The 16906-nt window shown below is 36.0% G+C and overlaps 1 protein-coding gene across 30 annotated transcripts in view; it reads left to right on the top strand.

Annotated features, from left to right (window-relative positions):
• The first annotated feature begins 6209 nt into the window (after positions 1-6209).
• PTPRD (protein tyrosine phosphatase receptor type D) overlaps positions 6210-16906 on the top strand; it is a 313470-nt gene continuing 302773 nt past the window's right edge. For 22 of the 30 annotated variants that reach the window (XM_039381989.1, XM_039381990.1, XM_039381992.1 and 19 more), the window contains exon 1: positions 6210-6290. The gene's annotated coding sequence lies outside the window, so the exon portion shown is untranslated. The remainder of the gene's footprint in view (positions 6291-16906) is intronic. The other 8 variants (XM_039381981.1, XM_039381982.1, XM_039381985.1 and 5 more) reach the window with 3 other exon arrangements.

Genomic DNA, 16906 nt, shown 5'->3' on the forward strand with positions numbered 1-16906 from the left:
TGTTTTACACCTCTTGATTTTTGCTGGAGGGTTAAATTTTACTTCAGAAATCACAATCCTGCAAAATATAGTTGCTGTACTTTTAATCTTTCTGCTTAAAGTTACTTAAGTATGCAAACATTCTTAGATTTTGCCTAAAACTCTTTCCAATTCTCATATGATTTCATCTATGTAATTACCTATGAGTGTAGACTTGTATGATTTTCTTTGACTTGCTCCCCATTTTAAAAAGATTTAGCAGTAATCAGGCCTGGTGTTTGAGAATAGTGATTCTGTTTTTTCCTTAATACAGCTACAGACATTTTAAAAATAATAAATATATTTGTATGTTAACCTGTATAACATGACACTGCAATGCTTGAAGCATTGCTGTTGAAAGAAAAAGATGTTAAACTAACATCCATATATGTATGAGAGAGGTTGTCTTCTGTGTACCAAAGATTGGCTGGCTATGTTTGGATAAACCAGTGTTTTTATGGGACATTACTGGTATCTTCTGATAGTTGCAGATATGGGAAACAAAGCTATTGAAAAGTTCTAGAATTTTTTTTTTTCAATGCTTTGGTTTTCTCGTGGAGATACAATTCAAATAGAGATGCTTTTGAAGGAGGTGGGACCTGCAGATATAAGTTGTTACTTGAGAACAGTACAATGTATAATGAATTCTTTTAACAGTAGTTGCAGGAGTTCTGGCAAGTGTCTGAGCTCATGTTCTAGGTCTGCCAGGTCTCAGTGTGGTCCACACTGTGTTTAGAGTTGCAGATCAGTAAAGGAAGTCACAGTTGAGCAACGGATAAGTTTCTGCCATTGACAGGCTTAGCAGATCAGTTGAAACCGGTGGACATTGTCTGCCTTGACAGAAGGAAGGCCATTGACACTGTCTCCCAAAAGATCCTCATAGAGAAGCTGAAGAAATATGGGCTGGATGAGCAGACAGTGAGGTGGATTGAAAACTGGCAATATGAGTGGTAGTAGAGAGTAATAAGTGGTGGCATAAAGTCTAGCTGGAGGCCAGTGACTAATGGTGTACCCCAGGCTCAATACAGGGTCCAGTCCCATTTAACATCTTCATTAATGATTAGGATGTTGAGGTGCAGTGTGCCCTCAGGAAGTTTGCTGATAGTACAAAAAAACTGTATGGAGTGCCTGGTAGGCCAGAGGGTTGTGCTGCCATTCAGAGACAATTCAGCAGGTGGCAGAAAAGGGCCAAAAAGACCCTCAAGTAGTTAGAAAAATGGAATTCTATAGTCTGGTACTTGGGGAAGAATAACCCCATGTACCATGACATGCTAGAGGCTAGCTGGCTGGAAAACAGCTTTGCTGAGTCCCTGGCTCAGTGGACACCAAGCTGAACAAAAGCCAGCAGTTTGCCCTTAGCTGAGAAAGTGATCAGCAGTATTCTGAGCTGCAGTAGGAGGAATGCTGTCAGCGGGTCTCTGGAGGTGATCCTTGCCATCTATTCAGCACTGGTAAGGCCACACCTGGAGTATTCTATACAGTTCTGGGCTCCCTAGTACAAGATGGACATACTGGAGAGAATCCAGAGGGACACTAACGTAGTGAAGGCGCCTGAGCATCTCTTGTGTGAGAAAAGGCTGTGAGAGCTGGGACAGTTTAGCCTGGAGAAGGCTCAAGGGGATCATACCAATGCGTATAAATACGTGCAGGGAGAGTGTGATAGAGGACAAAACCAGGCTCTCTCTTCCGTGCTGCCCAGTGACAGGACCAGAAACTGAAACACATTTGTTAGCCATTAGTTGGTGACAAATTTCTTTCCGTTTTTGGAATTACAGATGAATAAGGGACTGATGTTTTTCATTTTACGTAATGAAATAATGTATTTCATAGTTTCTTTGGAAATCCGATTGCATTTGGTTGCATTAATTGTGGAGGACCAGCTTTACACTGTGTTCTTTTCCATTAAAAAAGCAACTGTTCAATCTCTATCAGCTGTTTAAAGACTTTTCATTTTTACAAGGAGCTTTAGAAATCGCATTAAAGTATTTTGTTGTTTTATAGTAATTTGATTAGTTTCTTGTGTTCTTTTTCAATACTACTTATCACGTATTTTCTGGTGATTCATTAAAATATTCACACTTCTACACGGTTCATGACAAGCATGCATTTGGCATTTTCTGTCAGCTCTCCACAATCAACCTGAATTATTAACTATTTTTCAACATATTTGAAATACATTTCCCTCTTGTTTGTTCTGTGGTCCAACACCTAAGAAATTGGGAGAGATTATCTCTGATTGGAATTTTTTTTTTCAAATACTTAAAAGACTTCTTTCAGGTGTTTCAGTTACTTGCAAGTCTGGTTTCTAGTTTGCAACCAATTGCATTATGGGTTTGGATTAAGTTGAGAACCAAAATATTTGCCATCTAGCTGGGCTTTGAAAGTAATTTGTAACCTCTGCATCTTGTCATACATGTCATTCCATAGTATACACGGCATTGCTTTCAAGCACTTTGGTTGGTAAAATGTCTTGGGTCATGGAAATACGCAAGTGTAAAGCATTATGTACTCAAATCACCTAGCTGTTAATATGGAGCTTTCACTCATCAAAGACAGAAATGAGGTTACATTTATTATTTGGTTTGAAAAATAGTATAACTCTTCCCGGAAGCTGATTTGTGATATAAACAAATGATAATAGCTTTGGCAATAGGAATAATACGTATTATACTCAAGATAGTTTCTTTATTTCTTAGCTCTTCTTTTCCAATAGAAAACTCACAGAAGGCGTTTAATGGTTCCACATCACATATAGTGTCACTTGCAATTTTGATTAAATCTTTGTTTTCATTTGCTTTTTGTAGACACACTTTGTATATACAAAGACCTCATGTACAGGATCTTCTTTTTGTTCCATTGAAACAGCAGTGCTTTTGCTGAAGTGTCCATCATCCCAAATCACTCAGACAGTCTCATGGTCAGTAACAAGTCCAATTGTGTTCATGAAATGCATCATTATAGATAATTTAACTGCAGATTTTTTATTTTTCTCTCATTGAAGAAAGGAGAAAATATGAGCAGTATTTGCATTATGATGCAGTTGTATACTTTTATTGATGTGATTTTGTGTGATACTAGAAAACAGATTCAATAAGGATCTTCATTTCAAGCGAAGTTAACTTACTGCAACACTGATTATATACGATCTGGTATCTGCCTTGTCATATTCAGCTAAGATGGAACTAGAGTGTATCATGTCCAGAATGTTAGGTTTACTTAATTTTCTGTTTTTGTGTAGAAGAATGTTCGCTTCTACCTTCAGCTCTTTCTTTGAGCTTTCGTGGAAAAACTCTTGGCTTCAGTAAACATGGATACAAAAATTACATTCTAGGTGGTAGCTTTTTTTAATTTCCAAAGAATGCACAATTTTATTTTGTTTGTTTCATTTTGTTTTGGTGTGTCCCCCGTCCCCCCCTCCCCCGCCAAATTTTATTGGACTTTGTAATGGAAGGGAGTTGATGGTTGACCCTTGCAGCTCTTTCATTCCTCTACCCTACCTCTGATTTGGGGGGGAGAACAGTAAGAGTGAAAGAGAGAAAACTTGTCTGTCGAGATAAATACAATTTAACAGGTGAACGGAATAGGAAGAAAGAAAAAAGTGATGGAGAGACAATCGCTCACCACCTTCGACAAGTAGTATAATGATGCCCAGACAGTCTTTGAGTGATGATTACACCCTAAAAACCCTTCCCTTAATTTTTATTAATGAGCGTGATGTTACAGGTCACGGAGTATCCCTTTAGTCACTTGGGATCAGCTGTTCTTGCTGAGTTTCCTCCCAGCTTCCAGGCCATCCTGGCCTACTTGCTGTAGGGCAGAGCGGGGAAAGAGCAGAAGTTCACCTTTTGGTTGTGCAAGTGTGGCTTGGCAACAACCAAACTACAGTGGTGTTCCCAGCACCGTTTTAGTCATGGCGGATCCAAATCACAACAATATATGTCTGCTGTGAAGAAAACTTACTTTATCTTTCCATCCTATTTGGACCCAATAAATAATGAGTGAACCTAACCTTGAATTGAGGCATTATTTTTGTAGAGCAGGAGATTTCATATTTAGAACAGTGGTCCAAGAGGAGGTGATAAAGGTTTTGCTGTGATTCAGACACATATACTTAATTGTAATAGGACTTCTGTCTTGCTTTGGTGTATCTGAGCATGTTTGACTTAAAAGCTGAATTTTCATCTTTCCTGCTGCTTGTCAGTGTCCTTCAGAAACAGAAGCAGGAAATGCTGTCTTAATTCTTCTCCAACTGCACAACAGATTTTAACAGATACATCATTATTCTTGTAATTCTACCTGCATTCAGCAGTTCAAGGGAATGAAGATATTCTTGTTGTAGAGAGAGACAAAATGGGACAACTTGACCATCCAAGCAACAGCTGTTATATCATTGACATATTTAGGAATTAAATTTAAATTTAATGGTACAAAACATTGTTAATAATCAAAAAAAAAAAAAAAAAAAAAAAGGAAAAGTTAACTTCCCAGCAAAGAGAACACAGTTAAATGAAAGAAATGTATATTCTGACATGGCTTAGTAAAAGAGACATTGCCTCTGAGGTTCAGGACACTCAGCAAACTTGGATTAGTTGGTAACTTTGAGAATACCTAGAGGCAAAGGATCTGAAAGCAGGCAATTTGTATATGTGACAATATTTTATCAATGTACTGTTTTACAAATGTTTTCTGCTGGTGCCTGATGCATTTAGGCTTGCATAGATGCTTACGCAGTTCTGAAGTTGAGGAAACCTCTAAGAGAAGGAGAATTTATCCCTACACGTCATTTTTTTCAGTCCACCTTTGCCTACCAGATAATAGAATTTTAGCATGGCACTTCCAGTTGGATTTTTGCCAGAAAAGGACAAACAAAAAGGAGAGATGGCAAATGTAGTGAGTGAAATTTACTGCTAATATTAACAACAAAGAAATGACTGAGCAAACTTTTGTGAAATGCTACTTTATCCATGTAAGTAGCATCTATAGTTAGATAAATTAGAAGAGATTATGAAATCCCTAGGCTAAACAGGTGTCTGAAATGATAGCTACTATATTCAGGCCTGTTACAGAGGTCTTTATTTAACAGAAGACTTGAGGTTTTGGAATAATTTTGCATTTAGAAAAAAAAAAGATTCTGGCAGTCAGCTAGCAGGTTTTGTCTTTTCTAACAAAAATTATCTAATCCAATCCATGAAGAAGAAGGCCTCAAAAGAAATGCTTCTCTGACTTTGTGTCAGAAGACATAAAAACTCTGAAAAACTTACACTGACAGTATCTGTCAGCATGCTTTATGTCAATACTGTAAATATAAAATATTTTATGGAGACTTTCAGAACTATAATAGGTAATTCCATCATCATTAGGGGTAATTTTTGCAAAAATATAATAGGACTCAGTTTAGATTTTAGGCATTATTGTCTGAGAAAATGGAAATGAAATATATGAGTGAAATATTTCTGCTGTATCAAAATAAATTTGGCTTAATTGTTACAGGTTGGACATAAGATTTGGACAAATGTATTTCTGAAGTATATAATTTTTAAAAGGAACAAAATGAAACCTACGTTAGAGAAACAGCATTTAATCTCCTTTTGTTGTGCATAAAAAAACCCAAACAAGTGCCGTGTTATGTAACTGATTAATTCTGGTTCTGTGGGTTGGAGAGGGACTGGGCCCAGTCCTCAGATTTCCTGGAGGAATTTACTACAATCGATTAAGGAACACAGAAGTAAACCTCTAGGGAGAGCATGATGCTCAGGGGTTTTAGATTAATTAAGCTCATTAAAACAGTTTGGATGGTGTTTTCCAATAAAGTGTAGCTGCTTGCCTAGCTGCTGAAGCAGATGACCATTAAGAAGACAATTTAAAAGGCTGTTCTGCTGACAAATCAAATCCTGTGCAATCTGAAAAGAATTAAAGTTCCAAACCATAAATAATTGCTATCTACACAGACTTGAAAGCAAAAAGAGCTGATGCTCTTCCTGCCTGCCGCTCGTGTATACAAAGTCACCAGATGAGATTTCAGTTTCACGAAAGTGTACCTTGCGCTAGAAGGTCTTTCTTTTTGCATAGTTATGCTTATTTAAAATATTTAAATGTAATAAATTTTGAAAGTTATTCTCAGTATTTTTTTAAATTATTGATGACATTTACAAATATTATGTGATAATCTGAGAATACTTTTACCCTTCTAGACTAAACAGGAACCGAATTATTCCTGCATCTGAGAGACCATTGGATGTTCTCCTGTTCTGTTCAGAAATTGTGACCTGCAGGTGTGCTTCTTTCCTCTCTCCAGTCTCATACATGTATTTCATGTTGTCTTCAGAATATTTTTATATGTATCTTTGATTCTGTGTGATACTTAAATCCCTCTTCTGAAAATCAAACGTGAACTGTTTCAAACGTCTTCAGGATATTTATTTGTAAATTTTAATGACAAACTATTCTTATGAAACAGTATCCAGGTTTTGATGAAAAAAGCTTTTCGATGCTTTCTATTTGTGTCGAGGCAAAAAATTGGTAGAAAGACATGAAGGAAAAGCCAGGTATTTATAGTATCACTGAGTGTGGTCCAGGGCTAGGTGAAATATTTTAATAAGGTTTATAAAATTCTGTTTCATCTAAATCACAAACTTTTTCAATATCAGCACATATTTTTGCATATTTCTTTCCAACAGAATGATTGACCAAATTTCAAATAGCAAAGGAACAGCTTCTGAGTGCTGGCCAGTTGACAGTTCGTTGGTAGGTCTCAGACCACCATAAGGCAAGGAAAATCAGAATGGAAAAGGGACTAATTTCAAGAAAACCTGTGTTTATGTAAAGGCATGTGGTATGATTCCTGGGGTTGTCCTGTGCAGGCCCAGGAGTTGCGGGTTCCTTCCAAGACTGGATATACTGTTGATTCTGTGAAAGACACCTGCTTGTTTTCCAGAAGAAACCTAGTCCCCTCAGTGGCAGTTACAGAAAAAAAAAGTTATGGGGACATTGACTAGGGGATTGAGGAGTGCACTAAGTAATTTAACTACTGATAGACTTAACATGAGGATCAGAGTTATCTTTAGTGTATGAGGTTAGATAATGTTTTGTTTTCTAAAGTATGTGTTAGTAAACTAAATCATAGTATGAGCTCTAATTTACCCACCATTTTGTAAACTTTTTGGCAGGGGATTCTACTTTTATTAATTTTACACCATTTGTAAATTTACATGTTATTACCATGTTATTTATATCACCATATAAACACATTTTAAGTTGTAAAAATGTAGTTGAATTCAGAGCCTCATCTTTTAACTTCTAAACTGGCCTGGTGTGGGTGAGCAACATATTCTGAGCTGTGTAGATCACTGAGACTCAAGTTGTCAGTTTCTGACAAAAACTAAGGCTTAGTATAAACTGCAAAATCTGAGCTCTGTTCTGCCAACAGGAAAAAGAGACATGACCCCTCAATTGTTTTGTTTGAGTTGGGGGAATTCTGGAGCTATAATTGTATAAAACATGTTTGGAATTCTAGATGTTCTGCACAGCACCCTTAGCAGTAGATTGGGTAGATTCATCGTCCTTACAGTTTAAACAGCACATTTGATAACCTCTTTCAAAGTCAGGAGCTTCAAACCATAATTTAGAAATTTCATATGTAAACATGGAAGTCCCTGCAAACTACCTACAGATTACAAGGTCTGATGAGTTTTGCTTGAATTGAGTCTTTGTGGAGAACAACAGATTGCCAAACCTACTAAAATGAAAAATACTAATAAAAAATACCAAAAGAAAGTTCTGAAGAAGAGTAACTCCAAGAGTTTTATAAAATTTAAATTATCAAGGACATTCCTTATGCTTATAAATAGAGAAATGAAGTAAAAAGAAAAAATCGGTAATTTTGGAAGTGTTTCATAAAACATCCCAGTGTGAAGATCCTTAGCCTGCTGGGACCAGAGTATACAACTTGTGTGTGCCTGAATCCACTTTAGGTTCCGGCATCGTTTGAAACAGACCACAAGCATTATATCTCAAAAGAAATGAAATTAAGTTCATTTCCAAAACTCAATTAAATCTTTTGTTGTTAAAAACCAACAAAGAATTGAGAATGGGCCTAAAGTATCACTGTTTTGGTATGCCACTCATGATGGTAACTGCTAAAACTTTTTGGATTGGGTGAAGGGAATGGAAATGGAAATCCTAGAGTGTATTTGTCTAGTGGAAAAGTTAATTCTTTAAGAGATTTGAACTGTGATAGGTTCATAGTATGTTTTGAGTCAAACTAGGAGTAGGCCAGCTAGGTGGGATTAGCAGTTTAAAAGCAACAGAGATTCTTGTCTGTTTATAACACACCCTCTTCTTTAATGTACAGTAGTCTGTATAGCAGCATAAAATCTGCAACTTCGTATTAGTCCTGCATGAGTTTTAGTATTCGTCCAAGAATGCCACAGACACAAAACTCATCCCTGATGGTAGATGCCAAGATCCGGATTCTGCTACCCATATTATCTTGTTTACACTAGGTGAGGACTTACAGGAAATGTGCCATATTTTAATTTGGAAATCCATTTTCATTAAGGACCCTTTTAATATATTTAGCAGTAGTATTTGCTGTGAGCTTTATGCAGAATCAATACTTTGAAGATATCATGGGGTAGAAGCCAGCTACCTCAGTAAATATATTGTTTTAGCTGAAGTCTTGTGATGAAAGATGTATTCTGAAGGAAAAAAGTTTACAAAGATAATGGGATATGGTACAACCTTGCTTTAACGGTTGGGAGGAGGAAAAGGAGAAAAAATTTATAGTTTGGGACCCAGTGAATTTGAAGACATCATTCTATATAAATTACTTCCTCTCAGATTGCATGGAAATATAAAACAGAGAACTGTAGCAGTGTTCAGTAAACCCTTGGAATAAGCTGATGTACACCTTAAAAGCTTTGCATTTAAGGGGCAAGATTGGGCTCATTTGTTTGTAAATGATTTCCTTCTTTTACCTATCTTAATAGCTTAATGACTGTGTTGTTAATTTAGTTTAAGTTCTACTTTTTTATGAGTTTTCTAACAGAAGTTGACATAAAAGCCTTTGTGGACAGGCTTGATTGGTTCTGTTTCTATAGCAACGTGGGTGAATAGGAGAATGATTTCCTTCAGGAACCTTTCCTAAAAGCTGTTTTGTACCCTATAACGATATCTCTAGATTGCTATCTCTTGTCAGAGGTGAACAGAGATCACATCAAGGGTCAGCTTTGTTCCTTGTGTTTGTAGATTATCCTCTGCAATCAAAAGACCGCATTGCTCTTCTTTTTCTTTGTGGTGCTGAACCAATTCCATTTTCCACTATACAGTGATGATAGGAAACTCAGCAAGATCTTTATTTTTTGAAACATAACAAATAAACTAGGAATAGACCAACTAGTGTACTGTATTAAAAGTGTCTCTGGCAGCTGCTTTGAGTTCCTGATTTTTCTCTTCAGTTATATATCCATCTGTAAATAATTTACTTTATGCATCTTAATGTCTGGGAAAGACTGAAATATTAAATAGTGATTTGAACAGCTCAGTTCATTTCCGTGCTCTGATTAAGAGAGAAATAGACGTAGTTTAGTATTCTTGATCTTGGTAAATCCTGAGGCTTAGTATACCTGAGGCTTAGCATATATATATTATATATGTTTTGGTAAAGTGTAAATGTCAGCTACATAGTAGTGCAGTTTTGAACAGAAGACATACATCACGTTATCTAAGTATCATGTTGGAGAAGTTGATAGTCAAAGACAGTCAAACAGTTCTTTACGTTGTATTATATAAAATCACAGTAGTAAAGCGTGCTAATTGTAGTTAGTAATGATGAATATGTATCTAATTTCATATGTTTCCTATCCATAAAGATAATGAAAGATACGCTTTTTTTAATCTGACCTACAAGAAGGATAATGCCTGTTAATAAATAGTGTGTGTTTGTGAATCAAAGTACCTTTCTATCTTTCTCAAACCCAAATTTAAATAAATGTTTTCTAAGAGAGAATTTTATTCTCATAATAAAAGTGGCTTGAAAGTTTCCTTCTTCTGTATAATGATAGGAATGTCTTGGTCAGGTTTCTTAAATGAAGGTAACAAAATTTCTCTTTGTGTCCTTCTCTACTCCACCTTGGTAATTTTTGATTTTGTTAGCCATATTTGTTCTCAGTGATGCAAGTCTTAAAGATACTTACATTTGCTGTCAGTAGAGGAGAGAGACTAATGTCTGTGCCCTGAAGAGGAAAGGCAGGGTGCTGTTACACATCAGACAATCTCCAAGGAAGGAGAGTTTCTACTAATGAAAGACGTGGGGATTTTGAGTTAAAAATTTCCTTTCAGAACTACTGGTTTATTTGCTTGAGGAGAATGTATAGCTTTATTTTGACTGTGTCTGTTTTTATTGTTGAAGTAACTTTGATTTGAAAACTGATAACTAAGAGATTTTTAATTATTTAATTGAGAAGATTAATTGAGAAAATTAACATTTTCAGAAGATGTTAAGAGGTTATTTTTTGGAGTGTCTTTTAAGGATATTGTTAAAAAATCATAGTGGTAAACAATGAGAATTCTTGGTACAAGGAACAGAAGACCTAAAATATATTTTATGCTAACTGTGCTTTGGGCATTTCATGGGGAAATTAATTTGTTCCAGAATAGGCCTAGGACAAGCTGTCGAGTGCATTAAAAAGACTAATAAATGATGACTGTGGTCCTTGTGGTGGTATTACTGTTTCAGTAGACATAATTGGAAGAAAATCTAGATTCGAAAAATACTAATTTTAATGAAACTGATTGTTAGTAAGATACTCAAGGAGATCTAGAACCTGTCAAAAAGAACTACAGGCAAGAGATAGTGGTCAGCATATACAAAAGAAAGATCTGATTAAACGGGGAGTCAGAACAAACTAAATGTTTCTGTATTATCTTAAATATAATTAGTACTTCCTCCCTGCTATCTTCCCTCCCTTCCTCCTGACTTCACAGAACCTTTTACGTTTGGTACAAAATCATTTTAGGCTTTTGTCTGCCTACACCTAGGTTTGTTTTTTTTCCTTTGTATTTTGTCAGGATTTTTTTCCTTTTGCATGAAATCCTTACGCCTGTTATCTTAAGCAGCGTGCACGTATTTTATCATCGTTAAAATATGTGATTTTTAATACTGCGATACCCTACCAGATAGAGGAAAGATAGGAATAGGTGTCTTTGCAATGCCTGTTTATTTAAAAAACCGCTTGTCATAAAGACAAACATTTGTTGTAGACATCCTGAAAACAGGGAAAATATGTGTTACTAGATACCTCCATGTTGCCATGGGGCAGGTGAATTTTTTTTCATTGCAGTGCATTACCGTCGTCTTTTCTCCTGGTACATCTATGGTATGAATTAAAAACTTATGTTTTCGGGGTAAAATTTTATGGTGCCATGCTTAAGTGGAATATGGATATACCTATGCAGAAAGAAAAGAATCTACACACTCATTATACAAATAACATTACAGCAATAAACACCTACTGCTTGGTAGGAAGACGTATGTTTATCGTATTCAATTGAGCAATGTTTGGAATGCTGAGCATGATGAAATTCATTGACATTCTCACCATAAAGCTGTCATTGCAGCACTGATAGCAGGTGATAGTTCTACAAGCACATGTCAAATCTGTGCTTATCTGTTTTGACATCTGTTGATGGAAGCTCTCTTTTTCTATTTGAGCTGGACAATAACCTTGATATTCCTTGTGAACAGTAAAGGCCCACAACTGTTGTTTTTAGAAGGATATCTTAGCTTGTGACTTATACCTGTCATAACAAATTAGCAGATTACAACTGATAATAAAACAAACATTGGCACATTTGAAATAGATCCTCTTACAACATTAATTCTTTAGTTGTTCTGCTCACAGACTATACCTATGAATACAAAAGGAATTTATTAGAACTTTTGATAATTACGTTTTTCCCTTCTCGTCCACCTGCGTTCTAGTTCTGCCCTCTTCCTCCCCATAATAATCCTTCAGTAGCATCACTTTTCCTTTTAATAGAAGTGAGGTTATGGAGTAGTTATGGGAAAAGAATGTTTAGAAACATAACAAGCTTGATTTCTTTTTTTTTAGAACAGGCAGACAGGCTCCTTTAGGAGCAAAATGTGGCACCAGCCTGAGGAACACACCAGAAATACTTTCTTTTCCTCCAGTATCCAATATTGACAGTATTATATCATTTTTCAGTAACAAAAAGGACAATTAGAAGTAAATTATTATAACATTTTCAGTTGAATCAGCTACAAGTTTCTTAGCCCAAACTATGCCCCTGCAGCAAGTTACTTTGTTGGATTTTTTTTACCAGTATTACTTTATACATCTACTATAATATTACAATGAAAAGTCAGTATAATTGAATGCATTTTTATAATAATTCTATGATGACTGGGGCTAAGTGGCTATTGCTTTCTTTTTTTTTCTTTTTTTCCTTGGCATCAGTTGGCAAGCTGTTTCTTTGAAATAAATTAATGTATAGAAAAAATAGGACTGGAGCATTAGTTAAAAAGATTCTCCCATTACCTTTTAGCAATGAGATGGACCATATGAAGTAGTTGGTGAATAGAATACAACTGATAAAATTAAGGCCTGTGGCAAATAAAAAACCATTTCTGTAGCATCACTAAGATCAAGCAGTGATTTTACAGGCACCATAATCCAAAAAAATGATCTGTTCAGGGCAACCTCAAGTTCACTTACAATCTCCAGATATAATTACTCATTTAGAACATAGTAGTACTTTCTAAATGGTAGTGTAATTCTTTCCTAATTTGTGGTTGCTTTGTTTGTTTGATTATAGTGATTATGATGTTCATTAGTAGCAACTAGTTAGGTGCTGCTGTTTATATCATCAAACAAACTGCAGTGTAAATGTGGTAAAAATTTTAATCTTGAAAAATCTCTTTAGTGTTAGCAGATATTTTTTAAACAAAATTGTTTTATCATTTTGGCTGCAGTTTGATTTTGTGACAGAATTATGGCTGTATTTCCATTTGATTGCGAGTTTCTATTAAAGTACACATACTCAGAAGTTGCAGAGAAATGTAGAGTAAAATAAATATACTGATTTGTTTAGCTCTTTTTAATTGAGTTATGCCATGTTCTTCAGTAGTATTCAAGATGCCTGTTTACAAGATTCCTGTTATCAAAGGGCTTATTACTCTGAAAAAAAAGTGACATTAATGATTGCAGAAGAATAGTTTTGCTTGTCTGTTCAATAATTTATAATCTTTAAAATGGTGCATATTGTCCTAAAAAATTAAAATTCTAAGAGCTCTTTCTCCCCAAATTTTGTGTTCTTTCACTGTGAAATTCAAGATTTTTAGATACACGAGTCAAAATAATGAATTTAAAGTACTCAGTGTTAGGATGGTGACTACCTCTAATTTTTTTACTGCTTTTTTATTATTAGTTTACTGCTGGTAATTTCCTGATGCCAGCTAGCTATGCTATATAACTTTTTAAAATTCTTTTTCTTGATTTAACCCCATTCCTTTCGTGTTATTTTTAAATTTTAACCATTAAATGAGCTGTATTTCATACTAAAAATTATTGTTAGTGGTGCTTTCCCAATAACATGTGGCAGCACTAAATGATCCTAACAAAAGACAAATAGATCGGAATGTATCTACAAATAGCTAAACTTGATCTGGGTTACTGGAGGAGGAAAAAAAAGAAGTTGTTTCTTTTATGACTCTTCAGAAACTGTAAAAAGCCAAGGGTTTCTTGTGCTTCTGTAATCCAGTTTTACACAACCCTTACTCCTCTTCGATTCTCTACTGTACTGGCCTCTTGCAAGGCTTTCCTTATGCTGAGAACCTGCTTTTGAAACCAAGTCCCATTGAGGTAGAAGAAACAGCTTCTTGTCAGTATTCACGTTTGGTGTTGTCAGTGGAAAACTTCCTGTTAATTCAAGTGGACTTGATTGGTCCAAATGAAAGAGCTGCTTTCAACAGTGTCTGAAACAGTAGGTGTGCTGGAGTAGAAAGCTGGAAAATCATGAGTAATTGTTTACAACAACTGTGAAGAGAAGTGTGAATACAGAGAAGTCTGTCTTTAAAAACTTAGAATTTAATTTGATCAAACAGCAAAATTAGTTCTTTATGATAGTCTTTTTGCAAAGTATAACAGCTAAATGGCTTTAAAGTGTTGTATTTAGATTTTTAGGTATCTCAGAAAATATAAATGAAATTGTAAATGAAACCCCCAAACCTGCAAATAAAAGGGAAAAAAATACTGAAAGGCTAACTAAATGATGAAGCTTTGGTTCTGTGTAGACCTTGCTGAGAAAATGAGAGGAGGAGATTCTCTTCTAACCCTTGCCCTTGTCTCAGGCTATATGTTTTTGCAGGATCAGCCACCAGACTTAATTGTTCCAATACCAACCTTAACTTAATCACATTAACAGGAATCTGCTTGTCATCAAGATTGCCACAGCTACCTTTTCTTGTCTCCACCTCTACCCTTCTTGTCTGCATTTCCACATCCTCTGTGGTTTTTAAATTCCAGTAAGAAAATCTATTATTGAGACTTTTTCAATATACAGCTCTAGTGGTAAATAGCTATTATTATCTTGGAGACTCCTGCCCAGATTATTGCAAAATACAAGCAGTTTTCATGTCTTCCAGGTAGTCCTTGTCCTGGGTGTGTTGGACTTTACTTCACCCAGTAGTGAACATAACGTTAGCATGAAGAGAAAGTCATAACTGAGCCAGAATAAACGATAAACTGTTTTTCCTTTCCTGCATAATTTTTATTCCTAAACAAGCAAGTTTTGTTGGATTCAGCAACAAACTTTCTCCATGCCTGTAACCTGACTCCAGGCTAAGCTCCTAAATCCTGTTGAAGTTCTGAAGATGAATGTTTGACCTCTGCTGACTTTTTAATTTTGTTTTACTCATTCACAAACAGACCTTTTCAGGCCTTGATGTTTCAGAACTTGATCCAGACGCAGCTGGTTTTCTCGGTTTCTGTTGTGTAAAATAAGAAGAATAGGATTACCTGTGACATAGGCATATGACGTACAATACGTTATTGTTTGTGAATTGCTAGCACATGGCAGTATTGAGTATTCATCAGGAACTTAGTAATTCAGGTAGTCAGGAAAGAGTTTGAGTGATGTGTAATAAATAAAGCATGAATTCTTGACAGTAAAGAGCAGAACACAAATTTGAGCTGATTCCTTTTAAAACATGAGCATAAGTTTGTAATTAATAGGTTGATCTACTGAGGAGGTACCACTGCTGATCCCTTCAGTTTTGCAAAAACAAGGGCAAATACTTGGCAATTATTAAAGCTGAAAGATGAACAAAGTCTGTAAGGAAGACAGGAGAAAGGACAGAAGACTGCTTGTGCAATTCTCCACACAACACACTGAACTTACAGCTGAAATCATATGATAATGTCATCTTAGCACAGTCAAAATATTGTTGCTTACTTTGTATTTTTCTAGTCCCTTTCAGTTCTTGTGTCAGGTATCATAAATATGGACAACTTGTTTCAGTGCCTCACCACCTTCTGAGTAAAGAATTTCTTCCTAACATCTAATCTAAACCTGCCTTCTTTCTGTTTAAAATCATTTCACTATTCCAGCTCCCACAGACTTAGGGCTATTCAGCTTCACGAAGTGATCCCCAACCTCCTCTTCACTTGTACTGAGAGGGACTTCACTCCCCCCACACTCGCCCAGAGGATCAGGAACTTGAGAGAAGTGGGAAGCCTGACTGCCAATGAAGGCAGAGGCAAAGAACTCGTTGAGTACCTCAGCCTTCTCCATATCAGTCACCACCAACTCAACCTGCTTGCTTATTGGGAGGGTACACTCTCCTTGGACTTCCTTTTCTGACCAATAAACTTATAGAATCCCTCCTTCTTGTTATTCATGTCCCTTAACAAGTTCTGTTTCAGATTCTTCTTGGCTTTCCTGACCTCATCCCTGCGCATTTGAACCATATCCCTGTACTCTCCCCATGTCACCTGTCCCTGCTTCCACTGTCTGAGTGTTTCTTCCTTACTCCTCAGTTTGAGGAGCAAATCCTTAATTAGCCATGCTGGTTTCCAGCCTGCCTTGCTCAATTTCCTGCACACCAGACTCTTAAGAAAAGTGGCCTTAAAGAGATGACTTAGTTGTGTTTGACATATGAAAACATAGAGTGCTTTGGTTTACATGGCATGGGAGTACATTGCACATCCTTAGTGATGAGTGTATACTTGAAATGCCTGTACATTTTGGTGAATCATATTTTCTGATGTTTGCTTTTGATTGTCATATTAAGAAAGTGGGAAAAAAATTCAGTAGTTTCTCTGTTTCGTCTGAGTTGTATGTTAGAAGGAGAGTACAATCACATTTTTCCAAGAGCAGCCTTAAGTAAATTTTGTGTGATGGTTTCATTCTCTTCATGGAAGCCTCTCATACGGAATGAGAAGGGGAGAGGTTAGAGTCCACCACATAGGACAGGAAAGCATTTAGGGATTAGGACACTTAGTAGTTAGTTACTTTGCATGTAAGGGTATGCTACTTGATTTTACGATGGTTCAATGAACCATCCCTTAACTCAGACTGGTAGTAGTAACAATTCATCTGTTGTAGGAAAAATGCCTAATGCTGATATTTGTGGTCATGACTACTGTCACATCAAAATCATCATGTTTTAGTCAACAGAATATTTCCATCTCTCTCCACTTCTAAAAAGTATTTAATTTTGTCTATGTTGTCCAGTTTTCTAGTATCTTAGATGGTGGTTGGTAAAACACAGAAGAAATATAATGGGACTACTTGTGTGCTTAAGTTGGATCAGATGCATGAGAATCTATTGGATGTCATTTTTTTCGTCTCTTACACTGCAGTCTCACCA

The sequence above is a fragment of the Pipra filicauda genome, unplaced genomic scaffold, assembly GCF_003945595.2.
Source record: "Pipra filicauda isolate LSUMZ 115617 unplaced genomic scaffold, ASM394559v2 scaffold24_size8852520_pilon, whole genome shotgun sequence".
NCBI classification, from domain to species: domain Eukaryota; kingdom Metazoa; phylum Chordata; class Aves; order Passeriformes; family Pipridae; genus Pipra; species Pipra filicauda.